This window comes from Aotus nancymaae, unplaced genomic scaffold (genome assembly GCF_030222135.1).
Source record: "Aotus nancymaae isolate 86718 unplaced genomic scaffold, 86718_ANA_hifiasm-v0.15.2.pri h1tg000065l, whole genome shotgun sequence".
Classification (NCBI taxonomy): domain Eukaryota; kingdom Metazoa; phylum Chordata; class Mammalia; order Primates; family Aotidae; genus Aotus; species Aotus nancymaae.
The window spans coordinates 4634604-4654298 of NW_026988480.1; the positions used below are offsets into that span (position 1 = coordinate 4634604).

At 46.8% G+C, this 19695-nt stretch overlaps 1 protein-coding gene across 3 annotated transcripts in view; it reads left to right on the forward strand.

Moving 5' to 3' along the window:
* The window catches only part of GRB10 (growth factor receptor bound protein 10), a 203790-nt gene that overhangs the window by 22535 nt on the left and 161560 nt on the right, over window positions 1-19695 (forward strand). For all 3 annotated transcript variants that reach the window (XM_064366674.1, XM_012458915.3, XM_012458907.3), the window contains exon 2: window positions 15581-15750. The gene's annotated coding sequence lies outside the window, so the exon portion shown is untranslated. The remainder of the gene's footprint in view (window positions 1-15580; window positions 15751-19695) is intronic.

Genomic DNA, 19695 nt, shown 5'->3' on the forward strand with positions numbered 1-19695 from the left:
TCAACAAGCAGGAGAAGGCTTTGGGGAGAACAGTTGAGCCACTTTTCAAAAACAGTAACCCTCTGGGACCCCTGACTTCAAACTGGCCCTGGAGGAGTGGACTGAAGTTGACTGAACTGGAGTGGAAGGCCCTGCTGATTGTGTGGAGCAGGCTGAGTTGCACGTGGGTTCTGGCCGTTGGTGTTCATACGTGTGGCCAAATCTCAAACTCAGTATTGTTTTTAAGAAAATCTTTCTGAATGAAGAAATGTCCATGGGCTCATACTCCGTAAAAGCTAAGATTCTTTGTAGAGTTTCGTTGGGCAGCAGTTCTGTGTCTAGGGGTGGAGGTTTGGCTTCTGTCAGTGTGTCCCACAGGGCACACTGAAGTCCTGGGTGCTGGCTCAGGCTGAGATTCCCAGGGGAGTACCCCAAGGGCTGGGTCCTAGGGCCCCTTGACATTCTTAAAATTTACTGAAGGCCCCAAAGGGCTGTGAATATGTGGCTGTATATATTGAAATTTACCATTTTAGGAATTGACAGGGATTTAAAAAATATTTGTTTCTCCATGTAAAAAGAATATTAACCCATTGTGTGGAAACATAACATCTTTTATGGAAAAAAAGTTGTATTTTCAAAATAAAAGAAATGAGAAGAATGGTATTGTTTTGTGCTTTTTAAATCCCTTTAATGTCTGCTTTATGAGAAGGCAGTTGGATCCCCCCATCTGCAGTCAGTTGCATGTCATGTGGCCTCTAGAAAACTCCACTGTGCATTTGTGAGGGAATGGGAGGGACAAGGACACATCGTATCTTATCATACGTCACTCATACGTGGGTACCATGTGACAGGCTACCACAGGTGGAAGCACAGGTGTGGGGATTTGGGCAGAGGCCTGGGAGGCTAGGGGCTATGACACTCCCTCACTGAAGATAGGGAGGTGCTTGGGGAGCACCAATTCCTCTGGTTGTTCTCTTGTGTCTGTTGTTTGAATTAGAAGCTCAGCAGCTTAGGCGTCAGAGAGATCTTGAGGATACTTGGTCCATATTATGTAACAAATGAGGGAACTTAGTTCTTCAGTCTTCTAGAATAATTTTATCCCTTTTTGTGTTAAAACGTGGATGCAGCCTGAAAGTGGTAATGCTAGATGCTGCATACCACCTTGATGCAACTAGTTGAAGTGATTGGCTTCAGTCATCTGAGACTGCAGAGCCTGGGACCAGTCAGGGCAGCAGCATTCGAGGGACTCTTGGGAAGCTTGGCACAGCTTGAGTGTGGGGGCTGTGATGCACAAGCACAGACAGCTGTCTCTGTCTCTTCCCCCAGTGTTTGTTGAGCCTGTATGCTGTTCCCTGCCCTGTGTTGGCTGCCCAGGTATATATGACAGTTTCTATCCTCAGGTCACCTTTACTGGGGGGCCGACTAAAGGTCTGTGAAAGAAACTGATACCAATGTCATTCAACAAGCCACCCAAGAATGCCTTGGAACAAAGGAGTGTTCATTGGCAGCGACTGGAGAATCAGAAGAGGTGGCTCTTTTTACCTGACGTGTAAAGGAGCTGAGGAGAGAAGGGTGTTGCAGAGAAAGCAGGGGTCTCCATCCTCTTCCTCCCCACTGCTGTTGCAGGCCGGCAGTCTTTGAGTATGCACACAGATGTGGCTGTGCTGTGCCCTGTCAGAGGTCCTGTGAGTCCTACCATCTAAAGCACAAAGGTCCTTAGTGTGGTGCTCAGAGAGCCCTGAACCATGGGGTGCAGGGTGGGCAGAACTGGCCATGAGCCGACTTTGTAGAAAGGCGGCCTTAGAGGGAGGGTGAGACAGTAATGGCCGTGGACCCGTTTTCCTCTGTCAGAAAGGATGGAGGAGTGAGAAGGACCTGATCTATATTTGCCAAGAGAAGCTGCTTCAGTAGCTGGAGCAGGTGGTTTTGGGGAATATGAAGGACAGGTTCCTTCTTGGGTCCCAGTACTCACTTTCCTCCTGGGAAGCCTGACCTCCTGTGTGGCTGCATGGCTCTGGTCAGATTCCTGACCACTTGGCATCGTGACAGTGGAGGACAGTGGGATTCTAAAAAGATTTAGAGGAAACTTAGTAATGTTTACAGGAGACAGTTTGAAATCAGATTGTCGTGACTCTTTTAATGGCTCAAATTGCAGAGAGAAGGATAACTCCTGTAATGAAATGCTAAGAGTGGATTTTGATGGTGGAGCAGAGGAAGTTTGAATTAGCTTTGATTAGAATGCAGGCTCATCACGGGGACTCCATTGCCATTGGGAGTAGTGGATGCTTTAAGGTGGATTCCCCTCAGTTCGGAGGTGGGCATCGGAGTGATCTGCTTGGGCACCAGTCATGCCTGTGGTCCCAGGTAGCTTACTGCTCATCAACCCAGTGAGTGGGGCTCGGCTTTTCTCCCCTTGTCTTTGCCTCTGGGCCAAGAAGCAAACTTCCTGAAATAGAAAAGGAGGAGCTGTTCTTTGGCCAATGATTTGAGAATAGCTAGAACTTAAGTTACCAGCTGTGGAGGGCGGTTACCTGTGGGCCTCATCAACAGCTGAGGGCCCCCTTTCAGAAACCTGTGAACAACTCCTCCAGAATTCTTGCATGCTGCTTTTGTAGAAATGAAAAAAGCAATGGTCAGTCATGCTTGCCCCAAGCTGCTTCTGTCAAGATTCTCATTCTACAGTCTTGACCAATGGGTGGGGTTTGGTTGCACTTTTGGCATCTTGCATTCATAGACTATGGAAACCAGGTTAGGGAGCATGTTGGAGATGGCTCTGTAACTGACAATGCTGAGATTGAGAACATAGTGAGCACGTGGTAAGTGTATATTGAATGAATTAATGAAAGAAAAATGAATTTCAGGACTGAAGGGAAACAGAAAGAGGTGATTATGAAGGAAGTGAAAACAGACCACCCAGCTGACCACAGTGAACCCGGGGTTTATGGAGTCCTTGTTAGGGCAATTGAATTCTTATTTGGGAATTGAAGGAGGTAGCAATGGAGTCTTAATCTTTTCTATCCAAATTACAAGAGCCAGGTAAAAAGAGAATTAGTGCAGAATCTGGTATTTGAGCTTCCTGCATTGATTTTTCTAAATTATTTGCCAGTTTGCAGGTTATTTCCTTTAGCTAAAGCAACACTCAGAGTTTGCCTTTGTCATTGCACAGTTTGTCCCCAAGTCATGGGAGCTGAGGCTACGTCCAGGTGGCTGCGGGCCTGGGAGGTGTCAATAATGGGGGGAACTGGGGCTTTTGGGAGAGGTTTGAGCAGACCCAGCTGGGCAGCACCGTAGGGCTGCTGGGTAGGTATTTTTGGGAAGCAGAATGCTGAGCTCTCACTCAGAACCCCAGCACAGGAGGCAGATGATCACCTGAGGCCCTCTTCACAGAGAAGGAACCGGCTTTGGAAAGCATCATGGGTTTCTGCTGCTTCCTCAGCTGGTCTCCCCAGTTCCAGGAAGGCAGAACAGGTCATTGAGAGGTACAGCTCGGGCTTCTGGATCGCGACACAGGAGCAAAGTAGTGGATGGGTCATGTCTGTGAACAATGAGATGTGAACAGCCCAGCGGAGGACACAGGGTTGCCAACACGATGAGCCTAGTGGCTCACTGCTAGGTTTGATTTAAGAAAGACACCTGGATAGGATGATGTAAGAATCATCTCTGGGTCCCCAAGGATGGGTTGGGAGCTGAGCTATGCCCATAGCTGGCTAGGGGCCTCAGGGACTCTCGTGGGTCTGGAGGGTATGGCATGGGGGCTGCCACACTGTGACTCATAAGTGCGGTGGATAGGGGCCTCAAAGTGGGCCAGCTCTGCCCAGACCAGAGCATCCTGCTTCCTGTGGAGCGTCTCTGGAGCCTGCGTGACTACATGGCCAGAGAGCATGGTCTTGGGGCAGGCAGATGACGGGAGGCTGCACCAGGATGGAAGTTGTCTGCATTTGGAGGCAGGAAACAACACAGGACTCTCCCTACAGTTGGTATGCCTACTCTTAAGATGTCCCATGCCTGCCTGCATCTGCCTGCCTGAATCTGCCTGCCCTATACCCTCAGGATCCAGGTGTCCTTTTGGAACTGGAGAATCAGGAGCCAGAGAGGCTAGCAGCCTGATACTCCTGCCTCAGGTGTCTGGGCAAGCAGTCTGGTACTCTTGCCTTGGGCTGCCAGGCTGAGGGTACCTGGGAGGCTCTTGCACCGGTCTGTGCAGGAGACCAAGAAGATTAAATAAAGGATATGATGCACATTCATTAAAGATGAATACTGCAGAAAAGTTAGATTAAACTGCCAAATAAAGTCATTTTTAAAATGGCCATACCGGGCCGGGCGCGGTCGCTCACGCCTGTAATCCCAGCACTTTGGGAGGCCGAGGCGGGTGGATCACTAGGTCAAGAGATCGAGACCATCCTGGTCAACATGGTGAAACCCCGTCTCTACTAAAAATACAAAAAATTAGCTGGGCATGGTGGCGCGTGCCTGTAATCCCAGCTACTCAGGAGGCTGAGGCAGGAGAATTGCCTGAACCCAGGAGGCGGATGTTGTGGTGAGCTGAGATGGCGCCATTGCACTCCAGCCTGGGTAACAAGAGCAAAACTCCGTCTCCAAAAAAAAAAAAAAAAAAAAATGGCCATACCCTGTGCCAGTGTTCAATCTTGTGCGACCTGCCGACTGTACGATAATCATACATTTTAGAGCCATGAATCATTGTTTACCAAGCATTCCTGTTGATAGGAACCCTATGTTTTCATGGTCTTTGCTAAATTTTTGATTTTCTGAATTGAGGATTGGTTTTCCTTATACACGTTAGTATAGACATTACCCTGAAAACCTAGAACACACAATAGTTAATTATTGAATGTACAAATGATACAGAAAGTGAAAAGATGCATCATTTTTAAAACAGAACGTGAGGCCCTGCTGGGCTCTGGGGTGTGTCCTGGTGATGGGCTAATGTTGACAACGGGCTGTTTGGGGGTGGTGATAAAGCATCTGAAGCACATTGACTCTGTTTCCCCACAGCTTTCTTCACTGGGGAGAGGAGAGATCTTAACTGTGCACGCCTCTTCACTCCAAACTGTTACTGCTTGCACAGTTTTAACAATTATGATTACATTATGTTTCCTCCACAAGCAAGAATGTCTTTCCTCAGTGTATCTTTTTTCTCCCAACTCCTTTAAGGGAAGAAGAAAAGGAAAAAGAAAGGAAGAAAAAGAAAAGAAGATAGAGGGACAGAGTCCTTAAGTATTTCCAGAAGTGTCCTGTATAGAAAACAGCCTGTGCAGTTAATATTCATATGACTTGACCTCAAGCACTTAATAGCCTCATTGCATTTAGGTCTAGGGCAGTGATTTCTCTAGAATTCCTAGAAAGGGAGGGGGAGCCCTCCACAAGGGCAGAGGGAGATCATGAGGAACTCTATAGGTTTTTGTGTGAGGAAAAGCATATAGGACCCTTGGCCTGAAACTGGACGAAAACATTCTTTCTTAGATAAACTTTAAGGTTGCATGAGTAATTTGTGATCTTTATTTTAAATAGTCAAACCCAGAAGTCTGTAGAGAGTGAAATTCCCACTTTGCTTCTCTATTCCATCTCATGGCTCTCCTTCAAGTTTGCTGTTCTGGGTTCTTTTAGCTCTTTTGCGTGTGGAATTAATTAATTACTTTTTTATTGATACATAATAGATATACACGGTTTCAAGGTATATTAAATAATTTAATACATTCATAAAATTCACAAAGATCAAATCAGTTTACTTGATATATCCACCACCTTAAATATTTGTGTTAACGCTAGAACCATTCAAATTCTTCTCTTCTTGCTATTTTGAAGTGTACAATGGATTATTGCGGACTATAGTCACCTCATTGATTTATTTAATTAAGTGTACTTATTTCAAGAATGAGCAGAAATAAGGCCCAGTATTACATAAATCAATAAGATGGCCATATGTTTGTGTCCATTAATCATCTTCCTTTCATTCTCTGTACCCCCTACTCTTCCCACGCTCTGGTAACCACCAGTCTACTCTCTGTCTTCATGAGATCCACTTCATAGCTTGCACGTGAGTGAGAACATGTCATATGTCTTTCTATGCTGGGCTTATTTTACTTAACCTAATGGCCTCCATGTTCATGCATGCTGTTGCGAATGATAGGATTTCACTCCTTTGTTATGGTTGAATAGTACTCTACTGTGTATATGTACCACATTTTCTTTATGAGTTCATTGTTGTTGGACACTTAGATTGACTCCATATCTTGGCTATGTCATTTTAATGCAGTGCAGTTGTGGTTTTGATACAGATTTCCTTTCTTTTGGGTGTATACCCAGCAGTGGAATTGCTGCATCACATGGTAGTTCTATGTCTAGTTTTCTGAGGAACCTCTTTATTGTTCTTCATAGGGGCTGCACTAATTTACATTCCCACCAACATAATACAAGGGGTCCCCTTTGGTACATTCTCCCCAGTATTCATTTTTCCCTTTTTGATAATAGTCATTTTAAATGGGGTGAGATGATATCTCATTGTGTTTTTGATTTGTATTTTTCTGATAAATAGTGATGTTGAACATTTTTTGGCTATACCTCTTGGCCATTTGTGTGTCTTCTTTTAGAGATGTCCGTTCACATGTTTTGCCCATTTTTAAATTGGATTACTTGTTTTTTTGCTATGGAGTTGTTTGAACTCCTTATACATTCTGGTTATTAATCTCTTGTCAAATGAGTAGTTTGCAAATAGTTTCTGTCATTCTCTCTCTGTTTGGCATTCCTAGGCGCAGACACCCTCAGATTTGCAGCTTTCCCCTTTTGACTGCAGTGTTGCCTATTCCTGGTGCTTAGCAATTTGCCTCCTTTATTAAATACTTGCCTTCTGTCAGTGCTGTGTGAAGGACTCTGGGAATTGCATCATTTCATCCTTGCATGAAGTTGGGACTGTTTTGTTCTCAGTTTACAGTTGAGGAAATTGAGGCAGAGGGTGGCTGAGCTGCCCCCACCCCAGCTGCTGAGGGCTGTGTCCTGTGGGACCAGCCATGGAGCCCATGTCCCATGGCTCCTTTAGAGCTCTAATGTGCCTTCCAACACTGCTTCCCATGCTGGAGGACTACCGTGCTCTACTATATTTAAGTCGGCTCCTGTCCAAGCATTTTTTCCATGAGTTCAGCAAAGATTTGAGCTGCTTGGCCCTGTGCTGAGAGATGGAATACAGCAGTAATCAGGGCGGATAGGATCCTTGGCCTCAGAGCTGCCTCTTCTTGGGGAAAGGGACACAAAAAAAGTTGGCAGGAAGAACAACGCTAGCAAGACTGATGTGTTCTGCAGAAGAAGAGGCAGCCAAGGGCTGAGCTATAGACCTCTGTGGAGAGGGTCTGGAGTGGGCCAGGTGGCCTGATGGGGAGCGTTGATGCTCCTAGGAGGCTATGGGCAGGGGAAGGTGGAAGGCGGCCAGGGCCACAGGTTTGAAAAAATTCCAAATACAAGGCAGAGAGCATGCAAAGGCCACGAGGGAGGATAGAGTTTGAGAATTTGGAAGCCAGGCAGGTGAGCAAAGTGACTCCAGCATGGGACAACAGTGTCTGGGCAGCCTGCAGATGAGGCAGGAGCTCCATGGGTCAGGCCTGGCAGCTGTTGCTGGGAAGTTGGGTGCATTTGAAATACAGAGGGCGATGATGTCATTTCGTGGGCTCCCCAGAGCTAGAGCTGTTTGAGTGGGAAGCAGTGAGGATGCTGAGAGACAGGGCAGCTGAGTCCCAGTTCAGATGCGGGCAAAGGCCTGGAGCTGGCAGCAGAGATGGAAGGAAGTGGATGTTTCTCAGACACTTCTGCAGCCAATGAGCTGTGGTGGCAGATTACAGAGGAGCAAGTTAGGAATGGAGAACTCTGGTTTCTGCCTTGTGCAGTTTGGTGGGTGCCATGAACTGAGGGAGGGGAGGGATTTAGGCAGGCACATTTAGGTTGCTTCTAGTTTTTCTGTATAAAGTGTGTAGTAAACATTCCTTGTATGTATGTGTATATGTACAGGTGTGTATGTGTGTGAGTCTTTTTGTAGGATAAGCTATTCCAAGTAGGATGCCTATGCCTAAGACTGAAGTCTGAAAGCTGCTGCCCCGGCTCCCGCGGGCCTCCCCACGCCTGTATGGTATGATCCCACTCCAGTTTAGAGGAGCCCAGTCGCTCTTGAGGCCATTCTCAACTCTGGGTAGTCCTGGTCCTTTTCATTTTCAGCTATTGATTATAGCTCATGTGTTTGTGTCTCCCTACCTCCTAGAGAAGTTCAGATGTTTCACATGTCTGTTTTGCAAATTGCTTGCTTCTATCCTCTCCCCATTTTTATGCTGGGCTGCTTGTATCCTATCCCTTATCTCAATAAAGAAGAGATTAAATGCAGATTGTTGGCTGCATGGTACTGCAAATATTTTGTCCCAAGGCTTTTTGCCTGTGTTTTAATTTGTCTATAGGGTCTTTTGCTGAACGGGAGTTGGTTTTTTTCTTCGTGGCTTCAGGTTGAGAATCTTGCCTATGAAGATCTTCCTCACTCAGATTTTATAATATTCTTCTTCTCTATTATCTCCTAGTAGTTTAGTAGTTCATGTAATGTTTAAGTCATCATTCTCTAAGGCACATGTGGGAGGTAAGGATATGACCTTGGGATCTTACTGAGCGTAAGTTGCCAGCTGTCCATGACCTTATTTTTAATGTATGTGTCATCATTCACCTCTGTCTACATTCTCTTACTGTATTCTGTAGATGGACATGTCTCTTCCTGTATCTGTAAATCAGCAAGCTGAGTTCCTTGAAGAGAGGGCCTTCCTTGGGATTGTATTGCTTTAACTCACTGATACGGAGGTAGAGTGGCCCTCAGCAAAGTGAGGGCTTCCCTTCAAAGGAAGTGGTGTGTTTCTATCCTTCTGGTCTTCTTTCGGGTTCCTCAGAAGTTTGTCATTTTCTTCAAAGGATCTCGTATATATTCTTAAGTGTGTTATTATGGTTGCTTCTGCGAATTAAATCATTTTCACCATTAGACTTACCAGGTGTCTTAGAGCTGCTGTGGAGAAGGGCTGGGGAGGGTTTGTGGCTTGCTCTGGGATTGTAGTCTTATTAAACGTTCACATTGCTTCTAATTATTTTTCAGTGCACGATCTTGCATTTCATCTGTGAATAGTGATGGTGTATTAGTCTGTTCTTGCACTGCTGTAAAGAAATACCTGAGACTGGTTAATTCATCAAGAAAAGAGCTTTAATTCACTCCCGATTCCGCAGGCTGTACAGGAAGCCTGGCAGCATCTGCTTGGCTTCTGAGGAGGCCTCAGGAAACCTACAGTCAAGGTGGAAGGTGACAGAGGAAGCAGGCACATTTTATATGGCTGCAGGAAGAGGAACATACGTGGGGGGAGGTGCCACACACTTAAACAACAAGGTCCTGTGAGAACTCCATCACAACGGCACAACGAGGATGGCGCCAAACCATTCACGAAGGATCTACCACCGTGGTCCAGTCACCTTCTACAGGCCCCACCTCCATCCAGCACCGGAGATTACAGTTTGACATGAGATTTGGTGGGGACACGGAACCAGACCATATCAGATGGTTTTTAAAAAGCTATTTCAATGGGGGATGGAGGCAGCAAACCACCACGGCATGTGTATACCTATGTCACAATCTTGCAAGATCTGCACATGTACCCCAGAACTTAAAGTATAATTAAAAAAAAATCTTTTTCAGTTCAACATTTACACCTTGTTTCTGTTTCTTATTTCACCTTATTTTCTAGGCCCCTAGGATAGTTATGACTGATACTGCCATTGTGAGCTTTCTGGCCCTAATTGTAATGGGGATGTCATTTGTGCTTCTTCATTATGTGTGCCACTTGCCTGCTGGAAGTTTTGGGTAGATGCCTTTTATCCGGTTAAGGGGGTTCCTTATTTATACCTCATCACTAAAATCTTTAATTACTGGCAGACAGAGGATTTAAAAAGAAATTCCGTTGTCTTCTGTGCTTGGATTTCAGGCTCACTCTTGTAGCTCTTCCTTCTGTTCTAGCAAGTGATTGAAAGAATCAAAATGAAGAGAAACCTTACAATAATTGCAAAAGTTTTCTATCTTTTTTTCTCATGGTGCAAATGATATTTTATGAAAACCACAAACTGTGTCGCAGGGATTCAAACATCCAGGTATTTGTTGACTTGCCTCTTGGCTCTGCTGTTGATTAGCCGTGTGGCTTTGGCATGTAATTACAGTCTTCCTTCTAGCCTTGGTTTCTGCATCTGTAAAATGGGGGTAACAGTGCTGCCTCAAAGGATTGATATCTAGTTGTTCTTAGTTAAAAACCACCTATCTTTGCATGTTGTGTTTTGTGTCTCACATGCCTTTTACTCCTTCAATTTGATCTTCAAAAAGCCCTCCCGTGAGAGATTGTAAAGCATTTGGTAAGTTTCTGACAGGTAATAGGTTGTCAATCAAGAGTGGCTGCCATTTCCATGGGTGCAGTTATCATAGCTGTCACCATCATCTTGGGTGGCATCATCCGAGTCAGGAATGGCCGCAAGCCCTGGGATTCTAGTCACAGAGATCCTGTATGCTCGGTTGTGGAGCAAAGACACGTACCCACTCTTGTTTCAGCGTAGCTTGTGTAGCATGTGGTGCCACGGTAAAAATACTCATGTTCGTATTTGCAGATCTGACTCTTCTGGATAAATAGTAGCATGTATTTTTGTGCCAAGTACACACTATTGTAACTACTTTTGCTATAGGGTGCATTTTACTATATGATGAGTAATTCTCCCTTAATGTTCTATGATTGACCATCTTACCACTTACTTTGTTAGTTTTACGATTATTCCACTGGTTCTAAGAAAAATTCAGCTTGAATTTAGATAGATATATACTGCATTTCATTTATAAAGTTGTTTTGGATATTTGTATTACTTTTAAGAGAATTAATCCTTATAATGTTTAATCTTTCCATTTAGGAACTAGCGTGTTTCTGTTAATTTAGGTCTTTTTATATCTCCTAAGTGCTATGATACTTTATGATTTGTATAGGATTATTCTTAGGACTAACGTAAAATGTGCATACATATGTATATAAGCTATTGTGAGTGTGGTCTTTTCTGTAGGTTTTCTGCTGAGTCACTGTTTTCCTGCTGAGTCACTGTTCTGTGCACATGTGCATGTGTATTTATCCTGCTTCTCACCGATCTGCTGGCCTTTGGCTAGTTTTAGAGCAGTGTGCTGCCTCTATCTGGTAGGCAGCCTCTGACCTCCCTGGGCTTCTGGCCTGTGTGGCCGTGGGGTTAGCATGCTCTCTGGCTACCCATCTTTGTGCTTGTTGACTGGTGGCTCCTGGAGGCCCCACACTGAGGATTGTTGGGCCTGTTGGTCCTGCTTGACCCTGAAATTGAGATCCAGGTGGAGTCTGGGCCTGTTTACACATTTTGGTTAAGTTTTGTTGGTTTCAGTAATGGTGGCAGTTCAGAAGCTGTTCTTAGGGTGTCCGTGCTCTGCGCCCGGCCATTCACTGTCTCTGTGGCCCTCTCCTGGTGTCTGTTGGTGAACAGGTTAGGATGAAAAGACTTTCCTAGGATTGGGCTGGATGAATAGGTCCCTGGCGGCTGAGGCTGCTGAGCCTTTCTGCATGTTTGGTGAATTGAAAGTACAGCCGCCCTCCTATTCCACAGGTTGTGCATCTGTGGCTTCCGCATCCTTGGATTCAAGTAACCATGGATAAAAATATTCAAAAAACCCCCCAAATATAACAATAAAACTTAATTCACATAAAAATGATACAGCATAAAAGCTATTTTCATAGCATTTACATCGTATCAGGTATTGTAATTCATCTAGAAATGTTTTAAAGTGAATGGAAGTGTGTAGGTCATATGCAAATACTACTCCATTTTATACCAGGGACTGGAGCATCCTCTGATGGATTTTGGTGTCTGTGGGGTCCTGGAAGCGATCTGCCATGGGTGCTGAGGGACCATGTTGGCAGTGAGGTGGGATGGTTCTTGTTTTCGCTTCCTTCTGCTGCTGGCTTCCGTGGGCCTCCTGTTCTATCATCTTCACCAGGAAAGGAGCTGTGGCTGCTGGGTTTACATTACTGAATGAAGATGCCAGAAGATACACCTGATAAAAGTGGTGTGAAGTGTGGCATTTCTTTTCTTTTGAGGCAGGGACTCACTCTGTCACCCAGGCTAGAGTGCAGTGATGCGATCTCGGCTCAGTGCAGCCTTGACCTCCTGGGCTCAAGTGATCCTCCCACCTCAGCCTCCTAAATAGCTGGGATGACAGTTGCCCACCACCACACCCAGCTAATTTTTTAAAAAAGATTTTTATTTGTAGAAACGGGGTCACACTATATTACCATAACCGATCTCAAAGCAATCCTCTAGCCTTGGTTTCCCAAAGTGTTGGAATTACAGGCGTGAGCCACTGTGCCCAGCCTGTATTTCATAGTTAATTGTTGTTTCAGCTTTAAGCTGTCCACAGGTTCTGGCAATAGCATTCTGAAATTTTATAATTACTTTTTAGAAATGTGCCTTTTAATTCCATTCTGTTTACATATTTCTCAATTTGTCTTCATAGGCACCCTCTTATTCTGGGAAAACACAGTCGTCTCTGATATCAGTACAATATGGAGTTTAATTTATTTTAACTAAAAGTATTCTGGTATTCTGTCCCCTTCTGAGAAGGCCTAGACTTCACTCCAGAGCTCTCTGGCCGAACAGGCTGAATACTCTCGTCATGAAAGTTAGGATTTGTTGAGTGTCTAAATAGTCACTGTTATTACTCTAAATATTTAGTGTGAGAAAGCTAGACAGAAGGAAAACTTTATATAAGCTTGGGAATTTTTGGAAGATAACAAAGATACTAAACAGAAATCAAGAGGCCCTTTGTTTCTGGGATATTTTGGAATTAAGTTAAGACATTATTTATTTTTGCCTAGGTTAGTATATTCTTTAAGATCTCAAGTTTATGTCATGTCCAACTAGAAATCATGTAAGAAGTCTGTGCTGACTGATAGGCAAATAGCCGAATGAGCCCTTTAGACTCTAATTGTGTCAGGGTAAGCGTGTGAAGCGTGCTGGTCTGTAGTTGGGCTGTTGGCGGTCTGGGTGTCGGTGCCAGATGAGGCCATTGTAAACAGAGGCGAGAGGTTGTGTTTGCAGCAGGCTCTCCCCTGTGTGTTGATGGGCAGGCACTGAGGTTATTGAGGAGCTATTGTATCTTGTATCTTACTAACCCTTCTCAGTTTATCAGGTTCAAAGATCACATTGTCTTTGTTTTATCAACTGTAAATATCAACTTCCTTGAAAATAGACAAAAATGGGTGAAGTGGTGATGGGTTCGATAGGTCAAGTATATTTCATTTTACCTTAATGATGTATTTATCATGCCCATTAGAAAAAGCAAACCTTTTAAGCACATGTCTTAAATTTGAAGCCACATGCCTGAAGATGCATTGGGAGGTGGTCCTGGCATTCGAATCAAGGAAAGGATTAGGCTCTCTGGAAATGGAACACACATCACAATATGAGAATTAGCGGTGCTTCATATGCTGTTGTGATGGTGACCCGAAGTCCATTTCCCAGGGTTCCCATTGCCATGTCATAGACCCTCATACCTGTTTGACCATGCACCTTTTTTTCTTATCTTGTGGTCACTTAAGCTCCTAGAACATAGAAATATTCTAGTTGACATAATCATCTTGATACTTTTCAAACTTCCAGTTTCTTTGAAAGGGTTAGAGCAGGTAATCTTAAGAAAATGCTTTTGCATAGGCAGGTGATGCTCAACTTTGATCAGTCTCATAATCGTGTTATCACATATCTCCCCTTTTGGTCCTAAAAAGACCAGCATCCCCTTTAAACATTAGCAAGCTTCATAGGTTGCAGGTGGCTGGTGTGTTTCACACCTGGAAATGGGAGAATTCTTTGTGGTGTCGTAGTTAATGTTGACTCACGCATTTGTTTAATGTTTGCTATATGTTGGGTCCTGTCGTAAGTCTTTACATGCATTAGCTCATTTAATCCAAATAAAAGCTCTGTGAGAGAGATACTGTTTGCATGCTGATTTTATAGCTGGGAACACTGAGCCCCAATGACTCAATAATTTGCCCAGACATCAGCCGCTAAGGGATGGTATCTGGAGATGAACCAAGGCTCTCTGGAGCCTGGATTCTTAGCAAGCATGTTCAGTGGGACTTGCTCTAAAAAACAGCCATTTGATGGCTATAGTTGCACATTGGTCTTTTTATTTCTGGGCCTAGGACTTTTTTTTTTTTTTTTTTTTTTTGAGACGGAGTTCCGCTCTTGTTACCCAGGCTGGAGTGCAATGGCGCGATCTCGGCTCACTGCAACCTCTGCCTCCTGGGTTCAGGCAATTCTCCTGCCTCAGCCTCCTGAGTAGCTGGGATTACAGGCACGCGCCACCGTGCCCAGCTAATTTTTTGTATTTTTAGTAGAGACGGGGTTTCGCCTTGTTGACCAGGATGGTCTCGATCTCTTGACCTAGTGATCCACCCGCCTCGGCCTCCCAAAGTGCTGGGATTACAGGCGTGAGCCACCGCGCCCGGCCCCTAGGACTTCTTCATATCAGGTAAGAGGCAGGGGCAGGTTTCATTTTCACCATTAAACGATTAGGAAAATGTAGCTTCTGAGTCCTTCATGGAGGGATCTGTTGAGAGCACCCACCTTGCAGGCAGGGGACCTCCTCCATCCAGCACAACAATGATAGGAGGCTCCTAGGTGGCACCCTTGCTGCATGCCAGTCACACTGCTAAGTCATTCTCTGTGGGTTTCATTTAGACATGTTGAAATCCAGTGGCATTCCAGTGCAGTGTATTAAAATCCTCAGTGAGGTGGGTTTCATCCCATGCCCTGCAGTGGGGCCAGAGCCAGGGAAGACCAGCCCAGGTCACTACAGAGTCTCCTCTGGCAGGGATTTGACTTGGTCTCCACCCTCTTCTCGATGCCAAGAACACACCTGTGAACTGGGGGCTCTGTGCCTTGAGCTCTCAGTTCATGAGACTTGAATGATGAATCAAAGATCAGAGCCAGGATTGGAACCCCAGGTCTGCCTGCTCTGCACCCCTCTTGTGGATGCATGTGTACCATGCAGAATGCCCAGCGGGGTCTCTGCTGTGAAGACTAGTACCAGGCACTGTGGGCTGGGGCCAGGTCTGACACGGAGGCCGGTCCCTGCTGGGTGGGCTGAAAGTTGTAGCCTGGGAGAACTCTGAGAAGGACATGGACTTTGACAAGTGAATTCTAGGTAACTTTGCCTTGCAAGAGGGCAAAGGTCTGTGCACTTCGTACCCCGCCTGCCTTGGAGGCAGCTTGCTTTGGAGATGCAGAGATATTCAGGCGGTGAGCGGAGAGCCTCAGGACATCTTCCCTCTGTCCTCTGTCTCGGTATCACATGGCAACTAGAAACCTACATCTTATGTTGTCGTGTCCATGTTTGGTTTTTCAGAACTCTTTTAAATGATCTTCTTGGAAAAAAAAATTCTTTTATGTCTGTTTTAAAAGTTTTATTCCTGGGCTCAGAATATAAGTTCATTTGTATAAATTCTACAGAAGTTCAGTGATGGCCTCTTTGACTTTCCAGCTTTGGCGCTGACCACAATGCTGAGCAGGAAGCAGCAGCTGCAGGCCCAGTGACTGGCGGCTCAGTGACCAGCAGCCCGGTGATCCGCAGCCAGGTCTTCACCTGGGTCCTCTCAGTGAAGCCAGGGTGGCCATCCCAGCAAGCAAAGCTACAGAGCCATCTCCTGACAGGTAATCCCTATGCGTGACACTAGTCACTAGTGCCTTTCTTTGCAGGAGAGTCGCCAGCTCAGTATTGAGTAAGGTGGTCGGTGAATGCTTGTCACTGTAGGTAGAGGCCTAATACTAGACTCTTTATTCCAAAGGGAGTCTCCCGTCTCTGTCCCCTCTCTCCCGCTCCTCCTTGGCTTGGCTCTGCCTGGGGACACCGGGCTGAGTCAGGAAGGGACAGGAGAGCCTGGGCTGCAGCAGAGCCAGGCTGTGCAGATGCTCCTTGCTGACATGCCTCTGGGCCTCACGGGTCTCCCTATGCCCTTCCATAAGGTGGGGGTGACGCTGCCTGCCTCTCGGGTCACTCTGGGCACCCCTGTGAGCCTCAGGAGTTGGTAGCTGTTGTTCTGAAGATGGGCTAGAACACAGTGTGGGAGGGTCTTGCCCTGTGCCTTGTTCCTGATGTGTGTGTTAGTGTTCCCTTGCCTCAGTCCGTGCAGAGACTGGGGACCTTGTAACTAACGGAGGCCCCGGGCAGTGATGGCACCCCGGCCTTCTCTCAGCACATCAGCCTCAGGTGGCCCTTTCTGGGAATGGACCTTCTTTGTCCTGCTCGGCCCCGGGATGGGATTCTTACAGTGCCGTTGGCAGGTCTGAGATGGTAGCTGGAGATGCAGGTAGAGAGCTGAGGCCAGAACAGCTTCAGCACACAGACGTGGAGCCTTTGCCCCCAGAGTGGAGGATGCCATTAGCTCAGGCTGCCCCGCAGTATCCCACAGACTGGATGGCTGCACAACAGAAGCTTGCTTCCTTACAGTTCTGGAGGCCAGAAGCCTGAGGTCAAGGGGAGAGCTGAGTTGGTTCCTCCTGAGGCCTCTCTGCTGGGCTTGCAGATGGCTGTCTTCCCGCAGTGTCCTCACGTGCTCTTCCCTCTGGACCTGTCTGTGTTTTAATCTCCTCCTCCTGTAAGGACACCAGTTGTATTGGATTAGGGCCCACCCTTGTGACCTGGTTTTAACTTTGTGATCTCTGTAAAGACTCTGTCTCCAAGTACAGTCACATTCTGAAGTCCTGGGGGTTAGGACTTTGACACAGAAATGTTTGGGAACACAGTTCAGCCCAGGCCAAGGGCCTGAAGGGAGGCTGGGGCGCTGGGTCCTGCCGGTCACCTTCCCTCATATCCACACCCTTGGTAGGAAGGTTCTGGGTTGTCTTTCTGAATGTCTGCCTTATGTTAGCTTTGTGTTAGATGCTGAATGACATTTTACATGTCCCCTTCTAAATTCAAAAGGTGTGCACGTGGGCGTTTTCATTCTTCCCTCCAGAAAGCTCACACTGCTGTTGCTTTTTTTGAGAGTCCGTGCCCCTGCGTAGAGAGGTCCTGGCGCCAGTGAGAAGGGGGAGCTGTCTCCTGCAGCTCCCGCCCTGGTCATGCATGAACCGTGACCTCCCCCGATGGCCACTGCCCTGCCGGAGAAGTGGGCTGTGCTGGAAGGATGGACTGTCTTTTGTAAAACAGGCCCTTCGCCCTCCTAGTCACAGCATAGGTGGGTGAAGGTAGCAGACCTCCCTATCTCACAGTGGGTCAGGGAAAAAGCCACCGCTTTGTGGCCAGTGGCTCTACCCCTTCCATGCCTGAGACCCAGGGCAGGGCTCCAGGGCAGCTGGGTCCCTCATCTTGCCTCTTGGCTGCTCATTGCAGATGGCATGCAGTGCCTGAACCGTCAGGCAGGCGCGTGAGCTGCAGGAAGGTGCCCTGCGATGCTGAGTCCGGGAGTGCTGTGCTCACAGACAGGTGGTCACCCTCCTCAGACCCATCTGCCCCTTTATGTTGCCCCAGATCCTTCATCGGTGACAGATTTGTTGTGAGTGATGCTGAGATTCCTTGAGATTTGGGATGAGTTTTCTTTCTGGCAAGGCTTTACAATGTTAAAGAGGCACACCTGAAAAAGTCAGACAGCCATCTCTCACCAGCACCACGCCCGCTTCCTGGATCACCTGACAGCCTTGCGCTTCCTGCCTTTTCTTCCTGGTCGTGTCATGCAAAGGGAGCTCTCCTTCCCAGCCTCTGCATTCCAGTAGCCTGATTAGGGACTGCTTGGCATGGACATGGCATTGAAACAAAACTTCGTTTCTCAGTTAGTCTTTGTGGTTTTGGCTTGAAATCTGATTATCACTGGCAGCTAATGGAGCAGGTCCACCTGTGTGGGTGGTGCTACTCCGTGGGGTGCCTCCTCCATCCTCCAGGAGGGAGATGCTGAGTCTGTGGCCATCCATGGCCTCATTTGACAAGTTTGAGTCCCTTGAGGGGTCAGCAGGTGTTGAATGAGGCATGGCCTTCCAGGGAATGCTCTGGGAAGTAGTTTCACTTTGTAAGCCATGAAACCTTTCCTTGACTTGGGACACTCAGATGGGCTCCCTCCTGTCCATCGAGTGAATGAGTGAACTTGGGCACCCATGTGGTACTTGGCACCATCCGAGTGCTGGGGCACCATGGTCACAAGATAGCCCCAGCCCCTGCCTGCAAGGAATGTATTTTTGGTAGAAAGATACCCTGTTTGGAACTCATGTTCTGCTTTACCTAGCAGTTGAAGCCCAGTCCCCTGGGGTTTCAGAACGATGCTGCAAAGCGAGTCTGAGAAGAACTAGTCATTGTCAGAGTAGACTTCAGTTTACAGAGTGTCTCAGATGAGGGCACCCAGGTCTGGATGTGATGGGACCCGAGGTGGGAATCCCAGACCGTTTAGTGATGAGCCATGGCACTAGAATGGGGGAATCAGCTGGGCCTCAGGGCAACCCTCCCGCTGTCCTTCACTGCTCACTGCTTCTAAGAGCCAGCCTGTTTGTTTTGGGGTCAAGGAGGGAGAGGCAGAAATATGCAAATAGTCCTAGTGGTCTCAGTTTCTATTCCTTAGCTCTTGGACCCAAAGAGACCTCCGAGTGTTTCCCTCAGGCCTGTGATTCCTTGGGGACCATAGCTTGGCTCTCCTTTGTCCCCATTTTTGGTTACTTGTCTTATTCTCATTGGAGAAGTTTTAGGGGTTGCCTGGAGTTCAAAGCATCACATCCCCAAACTCTGTGTCCACTGCAGCAGCTTCCGCCTTGTGGGGCTCGGCCTCAGAGAAAGAGCTGTGCTCTCCTGCTCACGGCCCTTGGAGACCGGCCCAGCCACGATGGGGCAGCTCTTGCTGGGCTCTTACTCACACAGAAGGGCGACTCTCATGACCCTGCTCACCCTTGGGATGCAGTCAGGGGAGGACTCATTATCATTACACCAGTCTACCGTAGCGAACACAGAGCTTGGCTAAGGTCATTTCTCTGCCCAGATGCTCCAGTGCATGGTTCTTTCCCATTTACAGGAGAGCTTGAACCAAAAACTTGCAGAAACTAACCAAGAATGGTATGCCTTGCACCTTGCTCTTTCCAAGGAAAGGAAACTTCTACAGTTGTGCTATGCAGCCGTTTCGCTCCTCAAGGTCCCATAGCTTTTCCCATTCGAAAGTTCTTTCAGAAACTCCTGTGTACTTTGATGTTGCCTCAGCCTTCCTTTTTTGACATCCTCTCAACTTTCGGCTTCTGTGATGTGAGCCTCTCTGATTCTCCCAGTTATCCCTTCCTATTTTTGTAGCCCCTCATTTTTCCCCCAATAACTTTGCTTCACTGTCCTCCCCCTAGGACAGCACTTGCACACTCTCCTGTTGAGTTCTTCTTGTCTTGTTTCTGCCTCACTTGGGGCACTTAACCTGCACTTCTTGACTCTGTGGTTTTGTACGAGCTTCTCTTCCTCACTGGATTGCACTGGGAAAGCTTGGGTCAGGCGTCATTCATGCGCCTTGGCATCCCTGATCAGCCAGCGAGATTCCCCAACAGTATATATAAGTAAAGTGTCTAAACAGAAACACACGTAAAACAAGGTTATGTATTGATCGGCTGATGAAAATGTGACCAGCTCGTAGAAACCTAACT